This window comes from Mustela nivalis (assembly GCF_964662115.1).
Source record: "Mustela nivalis genome assembly, chromosome: Y".
In the NCBI taxonomy this organism is placed as follows: domain Eukaryota; kingdom Metazoa; phylum Chordata; class Mammalia; order Carnivora; family Mustelidae; genus Mustela; species Mustela nivalis.
Window position 1 is genome coordinate 24511070 of NC_139041.1, and position 12201 is coordinate 24523270.

Here is a 12201-nt window from a genome sequence, read left to right on the forward strand (position 1 = left end):
AAGCAGCAACAGCAGCCCACAGAACCGACTCTGATTTCCCAGCGACTGCTATGCTTTCGCAGAGCTTTTCAGCTTGGCAGGAACCGCACTTCGCTGCTGCTTCCTCAGAAAGGCTTTGGGTGTTTAGTCTGTCCCGGCAGGGAAGAAGAGCCGCGGGAGAGCTGGTGCCTCTTGGGACTTGCTTTCTCGGGCTCCTCGTTCACACCCGGGGTTACCTTGCTATGCCGAACTAAGCAGACACAGTCCCAACCCAGCAGCAGCGTCCGTTCTTAACATGGCACTCAATGCCTATTACAATCTCGTGGGGAAGGTAAGGCTTTGCCTTTGGCTCTGGCGCTCCGGCAGGCTCAAGGTCTAGGCCAGTGCCTACACCACAGGAGAGAGCTGGCGACAGGATCACTGCACATGGTCCGTGCACTGGGATGGGGAACTGTGGGGGACTGTCCACATTCTTTCCCCAGCACACCCCCTGCCACCCACATCGCTGCCACATCTTGGTGGAAGATGGCATCTGAATGCCAGTTCCATTTGTGTTGTTTCCGCGAGTTGCAGCTATGTCGCCTGGTGGGAAGCCCAAGTCTGTTCTTGGGACAGATGGCCAAGGAGATGCTGCCCCTTTTTGACCAGAGGCAAAGGACTGGCCTGCCTTCTGCCCAGACTCCTTCCTCAGCGTGGAGTACGCGCCTCTGCCCTAGTCATGCCCTCATGTCTCCTTAGCAGCCTGGCTTCCATCTCTCTGCACAGGTAGCGGGTGACACTTGTCTTGCCACCGGCCTGTGGTTCGTGCCATGGCAGGCTATCCTGCATCCCGAGTGTTTCCAGACCCCAAGGCCAACGGCTCCTTCTCTTCTCCAGGGGCGGCAGCTGCGCTTTCCCCACACTTGGTTTCTCTCTCAGGCAGAGGGGATGCTAGGACAAAGCGTATTTCGCTCCATGCGGGTATCGTCCACCAAGCTGTGGAGACTAGCTCAGGCAAGCAGCAGCAGCATCCCCTAACAAAACTCTGATTTCCCAAGGAAAGCTGCGCTTTCCCAGGCGAGATGACCAGGCAAAGAGGCTTTTGCTGAATGCGGGTTTCTCCCACCGCGAGACTGGGATCAGGCAAGCAGCCCCAGCCCGCAGAACATTTCTTAGCGAATGCTGTGCTTTCGCAAAGGCTTTGGCTTGGAGCGAACAGCACTTCACTGCTGCTTCCTCAGCAAGGCTTCAGTCGCGTCAGGGAAGCAGAGCTGCGGGAGAGCTGGTGACTCTTGGACCTTGCTTTCCCAGGCTCCAGTTCGTGTTCTGGGTTCACCCTGCCAAGCCGAACTAAGCAGACACAGCTACAACCCTCCAGTAGCGTGCATAGCCTAGGTTGGCACTCAATACACACTACCATCTTCCAGTGTAGGCATCCCTTGGCCTTTTACTCTGGCACTTAAGCGGACTGCAAACTAGACCAGTGCTTTCCCCACAGGAAAGGAGAGCTGACAGGAACCCTGCACATGGCCCGTGCACTGAATAGGGAGCTTTGGGGGACTGTCCCCACTCCTTCCGCTTAAACCCCGTGAATACTCCAAGCTTCCACATCCTGGAGGAAGTCGGCGTCTGACTCGCTGTTAGTTCAGGGAGCTGTTTCTGCGAGTACACCGTAGGCCCCTGGTGACTAGAGCATGTCTGCCCCAGGGACAGGTGGCCAAGGAGCTGCTATCTCCTTGGCCCACAGACTCAGGACAGGCATGCTTTCTACCCAGACTCCTTCCTAAGAGTGGAGCCTGCACCCTGCCATACACATCCCCTGCTGTCTCCTTAGCAACCAGGCTTCTGACTGTCTGAAGTGGGAGCGGGTGACACTTGTATTACCACTGAACGCTGTGCCTGCCAGGGTCGTCCCTCCTTCTTTGCAACCGTTTCCAGACAAGAAGGCCAATGGCTGCTGCTCTTCTCCCCGGGCAGAGTGTTGAACCTTCCACAGATATGCTCCTGGGGTGCGCAGTGAAAAACGTGTCCCTTTCCTTAAGGCTCTTTCCATAGGCGCAAGCGCGCTTCTCTCACAGGCAGAAGGGATGCCCAGGCAAAGAGGATTTCTCTCCATGCGGGTTTAGTACACTGTGCTGAAGAGACCAGCTCAGGCAACAGGAGAATCCCTCAGACCCGACTCTGATTTCCCAAAGAATGCTGCGCTTTCCCAGAGGGGATGCCAGGGCAAAGAGGCTTTCGCTCTATGCGGTATTCTCCCATAGTGCTGCGAATACTAGGCTAAGGCAAGCAGCAACAGCAGCCCACAGAACCGACTCTGATTTCCCAGCGACTGCTATGCTTTCGCAGAGCTTTACAGCTTGGCAGGAACCGCACTTCGCTGCTGCTTCCTCAGAAAGGCTTTGGGTGTTTAGTCTGTCCCGGCAGGGAAGAAGAGCCGCGGGAGAGCTGGTGCCTCTTGGGACTTGCTTTCTCGGGCTCCTCGTTCACGCCCGGGGTTACCTTGCTATGCCGAACTAGGCAGACACAGTCCCAACCCAGCAGCAGCGTCCGTTCTTAACATGGCACTCAATGCCTATTACAATCTCGTGGGGAAGGTAAGGCTTTGCCTTTGGCTCTGGCGCTCCGGGAGGCTCAAGGTCTAGGCCATTGCCTACACCACAGGAGAGAGCTGGCGACAGGATCACTGCACATGGCCCGTGCACTGGGATGGGGAACTGTGGGGGACTGTCCACACTCTTTCCCCAGCACACCCCCTGCCACCCACATCGCTGCCACATCTTGGTGGAAGATGGCATCTGAATGCCAGTTCCATTTGTGTTGTTTCCGCGAGTTGCAGCTATGTCGCCTGGTGGGAAGCCCAAGTCTGTTCTTGGGACAGATGGCCAAGGAGATGCTGTCCCTTTTTGACCAGAGGCAAAGGACTGGCCTGCCTTCTGCCCAGACTCCTTCCTCAGCGTGGAGTACGCGCCTCTGCCCTAGTCATGCCCTCATGTCTCCCTAGCAGCCTGGCTTCCATCTCTCTGCACAGGTAGCGGGTGACACTTGTCTTGCCACCGGCCTGTGGTTCGTGCCATGGCAGGCTATCCTGCATCCCGAGGGTTTCCAGACCCCAAGGCCAACGGCTCCTTCTCTTCTCCAGGGGCGGCAGCTGCGCTTTCCCACACTTGGTTTCTCTCTCAGGCAGAGGGGATGCTAGGACTAAGCGTATTTCGCTCCATGCGGGTATCGTCCACCAAGCTGTGGAGACTAGCTCAGGCAAGCAGCAGCAGCATCCCCTAACAAAACTCTGATTTCCCAAGAAAAGCTGCGCTTTCCCAGGCGAGATGCCCAGGCAAAGAGGCTTTTGCTGAATGCGGGTTTCTCCCACCGCGAGACTGGGATCAGGCAAGCAGCCCCAGCCCGCAGAACATTTCTTAGCGAATGCTGGGCTTTCGCAAAGGCTTTGGCTTGGAGCGAACAGCACTTCACTGCTGCTTCCTCAGCAAGGCTTCAGTCGCGTCAGGGAAGCAGAGCTGCGGGAGAGCTGGTGCCTCTTGGACCTTGCTTTCCCAGGCTCCAGTTCGTGTCCTGGGTTCACCCTGCCAAGCCGAACTAAGCAGACACAGCTACAACCCTCCAGTAGCGTGCATAGCCTAGGTTGGCACTCAATACACACTACCATCTTCCAGTGTAGGCATCCCTTGGCCTTTTACTCTGGCACTTAAGCGGACTGCAAACTAGACCAGTGCTTTCCCCACAGGAAAGGAGAGCTGACAGGAACCCTGCACATGGCCCGTGCACTGAATAGGGAGCTTTGGGGGACTGCCCCACTCCTTCCCCTTAAACCCCGTGAATACTCCAAGCTTCCACATCCTGGAGGAAGTCGGCGTCTGACTCGCTGTTAGTTCAGGGAGCTGTTTCTGCGAGTACACCGTAGGCCCCTGGTGACTAGAGCATGTCTGCCCCAGGGACAGGTGGCCAAGGAGCTGCTATCTCCTTGGCCCACAGACTCAGGACAGGCATGCTTTCTACCCAGACTCCTTCCTAAGAGTGGAGCCTGCACCCTGCCATACACATCCCCTGCTGTCTCCTTAGCAACCAGGCTTCTGACTGTCTGAAGTGGGAGCGGGTGACACTTGTATTACCACTGAACGCTGTGCCTGCCAGGGTCGTCCCTCCTTCTTTGCAACCGTTTCCAGACAAGAAGGCCAATGGCTGCTGCTCTTCTCCCCGGGCAGAGTGTTGAACCTTCCACAGATATGCTCCTGGGGTGCGCAGTGAAAAACGTGTCCCTTTCCTTAAGGCTCTTTCCATAGGCGCAAGCGCGCTTCTCTCACAGGCAGAAGGGATGCCCAGGCAAAGAGGATTTCTCTCCATGCGGGTTTAGTACACTGTGCTGAAGAGACCAGCTCAGGCAACAGGAGAATCCCTCAGACCCGACTCTGATTTCCCAAAGAATGCTGCGCTTTCCCAGAGGGGATGCCAGGGCAAAGAGGCTTTCGCTCTATGCGGTATTCTCCCATAGTGCTGCGAATACTAGGCTAAGGCAAGCAGCAACAGCAGCCCACAGAACCGACTCTGATTTCCCAGCGACTGCTATGCTTTCGCAGAGCTTTACAGCTTGGCAGGAACCGCACTTCGCTGCTGCTTCCTCAGAAAGGCTTTGGGTGTTTAGTCTGTCCCGGCAGGGAAGAAGAGCCGCGGGAGAGCTGGTGCCTCTTGGGACTTGCTTTCTCGGGCTCCTCGTTCACGCCCGGGGTTACCTTGCTATGCCGAACTAAGCAGACACAGTCCCAACCCAGCAGCAGCGTCCGTTCTTATCATGGCACTCAATGCCTATTACAATCTCGTGGGGAAGGTAAGGCTTTGCCTTTGGCTCTGGCGCTCCGGGAGGCTCAAGGTCTAGGCCATTGCCTACACCACAGGAGAGAGCTGGCGACAGGATCACTGCACATGGCCCGTGCACTGGGATGGGGAACTGTGGGGGACTGTCCACACTCTTTCCCCAGCACACCCCCTGCCACCCACATCGCTGCCACATCTTGGTGGAAGATGGCATCTGAATGCCAGTTCCATTTGTGTTGTTTCCGCGAGTTGCAGCTATGTCGCCTGGTGGGAAGCCCAAGTCTGTTCTTGGGACAGATGGCCAAGGAGATGCTGTCCCTTTTTGACCAGAGGCAAAGGACTGGCCTGCCTTCTGCCCAGACTCCTTCCTCAGCGTGGAGTACGCGCCTCTGCCCTAGTCATGCCCTCATGTCTCCCTAGCAGCCTGGCTTCCATCTCTCTGCACAGGTAGCGGGTGACACTTGTCTTGCCACCGGCCTGTGGTTCGTGCCATGGCAGGCTATCCTGCATCCCGAGGGTTTCCAGACCCCAAGGCCAACGGCTCCTTCTCTTCTCCAGGGGCGGCAGCTGCGCTTTCCCACACTTGGTTTCTCTCTCAGGCAGAGGGGATGCTAGGACTAAGCGTATTTCGCTCCATGCGGGTATCGTCCACCAAGCTGTGGAGACTAGCTCAGGCAAGCAACAGCAGCATCCCCTAACAAAACTCTGATTTCCCAAGAAAAGCTGCGCTTTCCCAGGCGAGATGCCCAGGCAAAGAGGCTTTTGCTGAATGCGGGTTTCTCCCACCGCGAGACTGGGATCAGGCAAGCAGCCCCAGCCCGCAGAACATTTCTTAGCGAATGCTGGGCTTTCGCAAAGGCTTTGGCTTGGAGCGAACAGCACTTCACTGCTGCTTCCTCAGCAAGGCTTCAGTCGCGTCAGGGAAGCAGAGCTGCGGGAGAGCTGGTGCCTCTTGGACCTTGCTTTCCCAGGCTCCAGTTCGTGTCCTGGGTTCACCCTGCCAAGCCGAACTAAGCAGACACAGCTACAACCCTCCAGTAGCGTGCATAGCCTAGGTTGGCACTCAATACACACTACCATCTTCCAGTGTAGGCATCCCTTGGCCTTTTACTCTGGCACTTAAGCGGACTGCAAACTAGACCAGTGCTTTCCTCACAGGAAAGGAGAGCTGACAGGAACCCTGCACATGGCCCGTGCACTGAATAGGGAGCTTTGGGGGACTGCCCCACTCCTTCCCCTTAAACCCCGTGAATACTCCAAGCTTCCACATCCTGGAGGAAGTCGGCGTCTGACTCGCTGTTAGTTCAAAGAGCTGTTTCTGTGAGTACACCGTAGGCCCCTGGTGACTAGAGCATGTCTGCCCCAGGGACAGGTGGCCAAGGAGCTGCTATCTCCTTGGCCCACAGACTCAGGACAGGCATGCTTTCTACCCAGACTCCTTCCTAAGAGTGGAGCCTGCACCCTGCCATACACATCCCCTGCTGTCTCCTTAGCAACCAGGCTTCTGACTGTCTGAACTGGGAGCGGGTGACACTTGTATTACCACTGAACGCTGTGCCTGCCAGGGTCGTCCCTCCTGCTTTGCAACCGTTTCCAGACAAGAAGGCCAATGGCTGCTGCTCTTCTCCCCGGGCAGAGTGTTGAACCTTCCACAGATATGCTCCTGGGGTGCGCAGTGAAAAACGTGTCCCTTTCCTTAAGGCTCTTTCCATAGGCGCAAGCGCGCTTCTCTCACAGGCAGAAGGGATGCCCAGGCAAAGAGGATTTCTCTCCATGCGGGTTTAGTACACTGTGCTGAAGAGACCAGCTCAGGCAACAGGAGAATCCCTCAGACCCGACTCTGATTTCCCAAAGAATGCTGCGCTTTCCCAGAGGGGATGCCAGGGCAAAGAGGCTTTCGCTCTATGCGGTATTCTCCCATAGTGCTGCGAATACTAGGCTAAGGCAAGCAGCAACAGCAGCCCACAGAACCGACTCTGATTTCCCAGCGACTGCTATGCTTTCGCAGAGCTTTTCAGCTTGGCAGGAACCGCACTTCGCTGCTGCTTCCTCAGAAAGGCTTTGGGTGTTTAGTCTGTCCCGGCAGGGAAGAAGAGCCGCGGGAGAGCTGGTGCCTCTTGGGACTTGCTTTCTCGGGCTCCTCGTTCACACCCGGGGTTACCTTGCTATGCCGAACTAAGCAGACACAGTCCCAACCCAGCAGCAGCGTCCGTTCTTAACATGGCACTCAATGCCTATTACAATCTCGTGGGGAAGGTAAGGCTTTGCCTTTGGCTCTGGCGCTCCGGCAGGCTCAAGGTCTAGGCCAGTGCCTACACCACAGGAGAGAGCTGGCGACAGGATCACTGCACATGGCCCGTGCACTGGGATGGGGAACTGTGGGGGACTGTCCACATTCTTTCCCCAGCACACCCCCTGCCACCCACATCGCTGCCACATCTTGGTGGAAGATGGCATCTGAATGCCAGTTCCATTTGTGTTGTTTCCGCGAGTTGCAGCTATGTCGCCTGGTGGGAAGCCCAAGTCTGTTCTTGGGACAGATGGCCAAGGAGATGCTGCCCCTTTTTGACCAGAGGCAAAGGACTGGCCTGCCTTCTGCCCAGACTCCTTCCTCAGCGTGGAGTACGCGCCTCTGCCCTAGTCATGCCCTCATGTCTCCTTAGCAGCCTGGCTTCCATCTCTCTGCACAGGTAGCGGGTGACACTTGTCTTGCCACCGGCCTGTGGTTCGTGCCATGGCAGGCTATCCTGCATCCCGAGTGTTTCCAGACCCCAAGGCCAACGGCTCCTTCTCTTCTCCAGGGGCGGCAGCTGCGCTTTCCCCACACTTGGTTTCTCTCTCAGGCAGAGGGGATGCTAGGACAAAGCGTATTTCGCTCCATGCGGGTATCGTCCACCAAGCTGTGGAGACTAGCTCAGGCAAGCAGCAGCAGCATCCCCTAACAAAACTCTGATTTCCCAAGGAAAGCTGCGCTTTCCCAGGCGAGATGACCAGGCAAAGAGGCTTTTGCTGAATGCGGGTTTCTCCCACCGCGAGACTGGGATCAGGCAAGCAGCCCCAGCCCGCAGAACATTTCTTAGCGAATGCTGTGCTTTCGCAAAGGCTTTGGCTTGGAGCGAACAGCACTTCACTGCTGCTTCCTCAGCAAGGCTTCAGTCGCGTCAGGGAAGCAGAGCTGCGGGAGAGCTGGTGACTCTTGGACCTTGCTTTCCCAGGCTCCAGTTCGTGTTCTGGGTTCACCCTGCCAAGCCGAACTAAGCAGACACAGCTACAACCCTCCAGTAGCGTGCATAGCCTAGGTTGGCACTCAATACACACTACCATCTTCCAGTGTAGGCATCCCTTGGCCTTTTACTCTGGCACTTAAGCGGACTGCAAACTAGGCCAGTGCTTTCCCCACAGGAAAGGAGAGCTGACAGGAACCCTGCACATGGCCCGTGCACTGAATAGGGAGCTTTGGGGGACTGTCCCCACTCCTTCCGCTTAAACCCCGTGAATACTCCAAGCTTCCACATCCTGGAGGAAGTCGGCGTCTGACTCGCTGTTAGTTCAGGGAGCTGTTTCTGCGAGTACACCGTAGGCCCCTGGTGACTAGAGCATGTCTGCCCCAGGGACAGGTGGCCAAGGAGCTGCTATCTCCTTGGCCCACAGACTCAGGACAGGCATGCTTTCTACCCAGACTCCTTCCTAAGAGTGGAGCCTGCACCCTGCCATACACATCCCCTGCTGTCTCCTTAGCAACCAGGCTTCTGACTGTCTGAACTGGGAGCGGGTGACACTTGTATTACCACTGAACGCTGTGCCTGCCAGGGTCGTCCCTCCTGCTTTTCAACCGTTTCCAGACAAGAAGGCCAATGGCTGCTGCTCTTCTCCCCGGGCAGAGTGTTGAACCTTCCACAGATATGCTCCTGGGGTGCGCAGTGAAAAACGTGTCCCTTTCCTTAAGGCTCTTTCCATAGGCGCAAGCGCGCTTCTCTCACAGGCAGAAGGGATGCCCAGGCAAAGAGGATTTCTCTCCATGCGGGTTTAGTACACTGTGCTGAAGAGACCAGCTCAGGCAACAGGAGAATCCCTCAGACCCGACTCTGATTTCCCAAAGAATGCTGCGCTTTCCCAGAGGGGATGCCAGGGCAAAGAGGCTTTCGCTCTATGCGGTATTCTCCCATAGTGCTGCGAATACTAGGCTAAGGCAAGCAGCAACAGCAGCCCACAGAACCGACTCTGATTTCCCAGCGACTGCTATGCTTTCGCAGAGCTTTACAGCTTGGCAGGAACCGCACTTCGCTGCTGCTTCCTCAGAAAGGCTTTGGGTGTTTAGTCTGTCCCGACAGGGAAGAAGAGCCGCGAGAGAGCTGGTGCCTCTTGTTACTTGCTTTCTCGGGCTCCTCGTTCACACCCGGGGTTACCTTGCTATGCCGAACTAAGCAGACACAGTCCCAACCCAGCAGCAGCGTCCGTTCTTAACATGGCACTCAATGCCTATTACAATCTCGTGGGGAAGGTAAGGCTTTGCCTTTGGCTCTGGCGCTCCGGCAGGCTCAAGGTCTAGGCCAGTGCCTACACCACAGGAGAGAGCTGGCGACAGGATCACTGCACATGGCCCGTGCACTGGGATGGGGAACTGTGGGGGACTGTCCACACTCTTTCCCCAGCACACCCCCTGCCACCCACATCGCTGCCACATCTTGGTGGAAGATGGCATCTGAATGCCAGTTCCATTTGTGTTGTTTCCGCGAGTTGCAGCTATGTCGCCTGGTGGGAAGCCCAAGTCTGTTCTTGGGACAGATGGCCAAGGAGATGCTGCACCTTTTTGACCAGAGGCAAAGGACTGGCCTGCCTTCTGCCCAGACACCTTCCTCAGCGTGGAGTACGCGCCTCTGCCCTAGTCATGCCCTCATGTCTCCTTAGCAGCCTGGCTTCCATCTCTCTGCACAGGTAGCGGGTGACACTTGTCTTGCCACCGGCCTGTGGTTCGTGCCATGGCAGGCTATCCTGCATCCCGAGTGTTTCCAGACCCCAAGGCCAACGGCTCCTTTTCTTCTCCAGGGGCGGCAGTTGCGCTTTCCCCTCACTTGGTTTCTCTCTCAGGCAGAGGGGATGCTAGGACAAAGCGTATTTAGCTCCATGCGGGTATCGTCCACCAAGCTGTGGAGACTAGCTCAGGCAAGCAGAAGCAGCGTCCCCTAAAAAAACTCTGATTTCCCAAGGAAAGCTGCGCTTTCCCAGGCGAGATGCCCAGGCAAAGAGGCTTTTGCTGAATGCGGGTTTCTCCCACCGCGAGGCTGGGATCAGGCAAGCAGCCCCAGCCCGCAGAACATTTCTTAGCGAATGCTGTGCTTTCGCAAAGGCTTTGGCTTGGAGCGAACAGCACTTCACTGCTGCTTCCTCAGCAAGGCTTCAGTCGCGTTAGGGAAGCAGAGCTGCGGGAGAGCTGGTGCCTCTTGGACCTTGCTTTCCCAGGCTCCAGTTCGTGTCCTGGGTTCACCCTGCCAAGCCGAACTAAGCAGACACAGCTACAACCCTCCAGTAGCGTGCATAGCCTAGGTTGGCACTCAATACACACTACCATCTTCCAGTGTAGGCATCCCTTGTCCTTTTACTCTGGCATTTAAGCGGTCTGCAAACTAGACCAGTGCTTTCCCCACAGGAAAGGAGAGCTGACAGGAACCCTGCACATGGCCCGTGCACTGAATAGGGAGCTTTGGGAGACTGTCCCCACTCCTTCCCCTTAAACCCCGTGAATCCTCCAAGCTTCCACATCCTGGAGGAAGTCGGCGTCTGACTCGCTGTTAGTTCAGGGTGCTGTTTCTACGAGTACACCGTAGGCCCCTGGTGACTAGAGCATGTCTGCCCCAGGGACAGGTGGCCAAGGAGCTGCTATCTCCTTGGCCCACAGACTCAGGACAGGCATGCTTTCTACCCAGACTCCTTCCTAAGAGTGGAGCCTGCACCCTGCCATACACATCCCCTCCTGTCTCCTTAGCAACCAGGCTTCTGACTGTCTGAACTGGGAGCGGGTGACACTTGTATTACCACTGAACGCTGTGCCTGCCAGGGTCGTCCCTCCTGCTCTGCAACCGTTTCCAGACAAGAAGGCCAATGGCTGCTGCTCTTCTCCCCGGGCAGAGTGTTGAACCTTCCACAGATATGCTCCTGGGGTGCGCAGTGAAAAACGTGTCCCTTTCCTTAAGGCTCTTTCCATAGGCGCAAGCGCGCTTCTCTCACAGGCAGAAGGGATGCCCAGGCAAAGAGGATTTCTCTCCATGCGGGTTTAGTACACTGTGCTGAAGAGACCAGCTCAGGCAACAGGAGAATCCCTCAGACCCGACTCTGATTTCCCAAAGAATGCTGCGCTTTCCCAGAGGGGATGCCAGGGCAAAGAGGCTTTCGCTCTATGCGGTATTCTCCCATAGTGCTGCGAATACTAGGCTAAGGCAAGCAGCAACAGCAGCCCACAGAACCGACTCTGATTTCCCAGCGACTGCTATGCTTTCGCAGAGCTTTACAGCTTGGCAGGAACCGCACTTCGCTGCTGCTTCCTCAGAAAGGCTTTGGGTGTTTAGTCTGTCCCGGCAGGGAAGAAGAGCCGCGGGAGAGCTGGTGCCTCTTGGGACTTGCTTTCTCGGGCTCCTCGTTCACACCCGGGGTTACCTTGCTATGCCGAACTAGGCAGACACAGTCCCAACCCAGCAGCAGCGTCCGTTCTTAACATGGCACTCAATGCCTATTACAATCTCGTGGGGAAGGTAAGGCTTTGCCTTTGGCTCTGGCGCTCCGGGAGGCTCAAGGTCTAGGCCATTGCCTACACCACAGGAGAGAGCTGGCGACAGGATCACTGCACATGGCCCGTGCACTGGGATGGGGAACTGTGGGGGACTGTCCACACTCTTTCCCCAGCACACCCCCTGCCACCCACATCGCTGCCACATCTTGGTGGAAGATGGCATCTGAATGCCAGTTCCATTTGTGTTGTTTCCGCGAGTTGCAGCTATGTCGCCTGGTGGGAAGCCCAAGTCTGTTCTTGGGACAGATGGCCAAGGAGATGCTGCCCCCTTTTGACCAGAGGCAAAGGACTGGCCTGCCTTCTGCCCAGACTCCTTCCTCAGCGTGGAGTACGCGCCTCTGCCCTAGTCATGCCCTCATGTCTCCCTAGCAGCCTGGCTTCCATCTCTCTGCACAGGTAGCGGGTGACACTTGTCTTGCCACCGGCCTGTGGTTCGTGCCATGGCAGGCTATCCTGCATCCCGAGGGTTTCCAGACCCCAAGGCCAACGGCTCCTTCTCTTCTCCAGGGGCGGCAGCTGCGCTTTCCCCACACTTGGTTTCTCTCTCAGGCAGAGGGGATGCTAGGACAAAGCGTATTTCGCTCCATGCGGGTATCGTCCACCAAGCTGTGGAGACTAGCTCAGGCAAGCAG